We start from the raw sequence: 3,880 nt of genomic DNA on the forward strand, positions 1-3,880 counted from the left end.
GATGATAGAGACAAGGACTCAGAAAGACGAGAGCGAAGACTGGACAAGGGGACGTGGTAGTCGAACAGATCATGAGCTTCATTAAATGCTGCGCAAGCTCTCAACAATGGATCTCTCTGACCAAAACCAGAACGGCGGGAGGGGATAAAAATGGGAGGTCTGTCGCGGAGACGACGAGAAGGGACGTAAATAGGAATGGAGCTGAGGAGCGAAGGAGCATCGATATTGGAAGTCAGGAGGCTGGCAATGAAGTAAGACTGCGCGTGTGAATGCCGGGATTTGATTTCCATCAAGCCCAACATACGACAGCGGAGAGAATAAGAGGGCACAGGTGCATTATGTCCGTGCAGAAATCTACGAATAGCGATACGCGTAAAGTTCCTCTGCACTCTCTCTAGTCTCTGCATAGCGACACCTCCAGCCGGGGTCCTCACAACACTAGCGTAATCCAGAATAGATCGAACCCAGCAACAGTAAAGCGCCTTCAGGCATAGCGGATCTCTCAACTCAGAGGCAAGACGAATTATTAGTCCCAACGCTTTGTTCGCTTTAGCAACGACATGATTGATCTGATCCTTGAATGTGAGGGAGTCATCGAGCCAAACACCAGGGTCCTTAATAGAAGACTCTCTAAAGATCTGAGTTTGACCAAAAAAGTAATTCCATGTAATTTTCCTGTTAGGACGACCAAAAGAGACAACACAGCATTTAGGGGAACAAAGCACTAACCCATTAGACGAGCACCAAGATAAAAAATTATTTAAAAAACTCTGAAGCGTTTGACAATCAACAATAGAGGACACAGGAAGAAATATCTTCAAGTCGTCAGCAAATAGAAGGTGTCCATCAGCAGGTAGAACATTAATACAATCGTTTGTGTTTAAGATAAACAGTAAAGGGCTAAGCGCATTTCCCTGGGGTACACCCGACTGGCCTATGAATGTAGAAGAGAGGAAGTTCTCTATTTTGCCTGTGTAGCTACGGTTTGCTTTAAATGAATTTAGCCAAGTTATTAAAGGATAGCCTATTCCTAATTTCTTTAGCTTAGTTATTAGCAGGTCATGTGGTAGACTGTCAAAAGCGGCTTTAAAATCAGTATATATTGCATCCACTTGACGATTACATGCAATATTCGACATTAATGAAGACACAAAGTGCATTAGGTTGCTCGTGGTGGATCGTTTAGGCATAAATCCGTGTTGATGTTGCGTTGTATAGTTCGTTACGCATGGAAGAATGGCAGTATGAACGAGTGACTCAAACACCTTAGCCATAGCACATAGAATGGACACACCACGATAATTTGAAGCGACTGAACGGTCACCTTTTTTTAAAAATAGGACATATCCAAGCAATTTTCCAAACAGCTGGAAAGGTTCCCTCTTGAAAGGATCTCACATACAGGCGTTTAAGTATGGTGTTACATGTAACTGTGCCGACAAACCACGTGCCTCTTTTATGGCACACGCAAACCAAAACAAACAGATAATGACAGGAGATAGTTGTAAACATCTCGGCTGTCAAAGTCGATGTTCGAAATTCGGATATCGGGAAAAGGGCAACGTTCGCTGCGTAACGCGATGGCGCAACGGCCATCGCGGGTAGAAAGGGCTTAAATAGACCGTGCGCAGGATAATCGGTCTCTTTCAAACTAGCGAACGACAAAGACCGCGTTTTTAAAACTACAGTTTATAATTACATTCGGTCGAGCCGGTGATTAATAAAGTATATTGTACGTTGGTGAAAACGGTCGTTATTTTTCATATTCGCTATCGTCGAGGAGCCGACGAAGTTGCTTCGCAACATATGGGAACAAACAAAGTGCTGATTTTTTTCAATATGCAAGCGGGTATGCCATCTGGACCTGGCGAAAAGCAATTTTTTAATTTTTTCAATGCTGAGTAAATGACCTCATCATCGATAGCCACTGTGTTGCAGGAAATTATATCACTTGGTACATATGCTAAGCCATCAGATAAGGATACTGGACTGGAGTCTGGGTCCACAAATACGCTAGAAAAATGTCTAGCAAATAACTCGCTGCAGCTGGAGGGCGTATCAGCCACTTCATCGCCAAGGGATATTATGGAAGGGATGCCGATAGAGTTGCGACGATTATTAGCAAATCGCCAGAAAGATCGAGGGTCAGAGATAAATCTTAATTGGAGACGCATGATGTATAGTTTATAGCACGCTCTGTAGTAAATACGATATGCTGTGGAAGCATATTTGTATACCCGTTGGGCATGTTGAGAGCGAGTATGCATATATGCACGCTGTTTACGCTTCTTATCTGTTCGTAAAGCTTTTAAGGATCTGTTGGACCACGCAGGCTTAGGAGGAGGATTTAGGATGGGACAGCAAAGAGGGAAGGATGAAAGGATAACATGATTAAGTTGATTCACGGCATCGTCGATAGAGGGGGGTGATTCAATAAAATTAAGGTCCGAATTCAACATAAATTGCTCAAAAGCACCAAAGTTCATTTTACGAAAATCAAAACGTTTTACTCTAGGGTTAGAACGAGCGAACGGAACAGAAACAGAAGTTTGAATTGATATTGCTAATTCTAATACCGGATGGTAATTGTCAAGATTAAGAAGCGGTGTGTTGGATTCAGAAATCTCTGAGCTGGCCGATTTAGCATTCTGGTTTACGAAAATAAGGTCCAGTTGGCGATCAAAAGCATTTTTCACTCCCGATATCTGTGACAATCAATTAAGCACCATTCCATCCGTTAGCGATCCATCATTGTCGGTCATCGAAGGGATAAAACAGTTGACGTCACATGGTGAAGCGATCCAGGAGAGAGATGGTTTGTTAAAGTCTCCTAATAGCAGCAACAAATCAGTCGGTTTCATTCTCTCCACAATTACACTGACACTATCATGCAGAGCGTTTAACGTATCGTCACACTTACTCCGGTCCGGTGGAATGTAAACTACTCCGATGTAAATGGACACATGATTAAGCTTGATACACAACCAGACCAGCTCCAGAGTTGCATATGTATGTGTTATCTGTGTACTAGAGAGCTTAGAAGAGCATGCGATCAGCACTCCTCCGCCGCGAGAGCGAGAACTGTTCTCACCATTACGATCACAACGGTAAATTGAATTGGAATCATCAGAGATGAGAGAGGATGGTATTGACTCGTCGAGCCACGTTTCTGTCAGTGCAATTATATCGTAATCAGATTCTCCCAGAGCTAGACGTAGATTATTAAGTTTGGTACGAATTCCTCTAACGTTCTGATAAAACACGTGCAGATGTAAGTTAGAAGAGACATTCTGGTGAGTATGAGCCGAACTATCATCGAGGCCCACAGCAGTGATTGGTGCTACGCCAAGGTATGGTGAGGAGCGGGGTGCCAGCTGATTATTAGTACTGTTATCAACTATTGCTGGATTGTTACTTGCTGTCTGTCTGTTGTTGTTTCGGTGCGTATAGCTTCGGTGGACGGTACTATTGTGCAATGTGTGTTCGGTTTCGGTGATGAGCAATGAGCGGGGCGAGGACCCGGGGTAGGATGTGGCATTGATGCGTGGTGTGTTATGGTATGGTGAGGGACGGGGTGCCAGGTGATTATTTATACTGTTACTATCTATTTGACAGATTTGTCGGCTTCTACGCATCAGAATAGATTCCCATCCAGACCGCCCCTCCATAGCAAAGCAGGAATATCCGACTAAATCTCGAAAACATGACAGGACAGCCTAAAAAGGATGACTACGTAGGTCGTTACGTCAAAAAGAAGAAGATTGTGCAGGTTTTTTTGGAAAACTTGAAGTATGAAAGTATGAAAGTATGAAAGTATGAAGTAAATAAAGTATGAATGGTGATGAAACCCTCTAATAAAAAATACGATTAGATTTTACAA

The 3,880-nt window shown here is 43.1% G+C and overlaps 1 long non-coding RNA gene across 2 annotated transcripts; it reads left to right on the forward strand.

Annotated features, from left to right (window-relative positions):
* The first annotated feature begins 3,112 nt into the window (after window positions 1–3,112).
* Window positions 3,113–3,880, forward strand: LOC120901964. 2 transcript variants are annotated; one of them, XR_005739352.1, is made up of 2 exons: window positions 3,113–3,557; window positions 3,616–3,880. It is a non-coding gene; the product is annotated as an uncharacterized LOC120901964 (long non-coding RNA). The 2 variants fall into 2 exon arrangements; XR_005739353.1 differs by having other exon boundaries at window positions 3,113–3,547.

The sequence above is a fragment of the Anopheles arabiensis genome, chromosome 3 (genome assembly GCF_016920715.1).
Source record: "Anopheles arabiensis isolate DONGOLA chromosome 3, AaraD3, whole genome shotgun sequence".
Lineage (NCBI taxonomy): Eukaryota > Metazoa > Arthropoda > Insecta > Diptera > Culicidae > Anopheles > Anopheles arabiensis.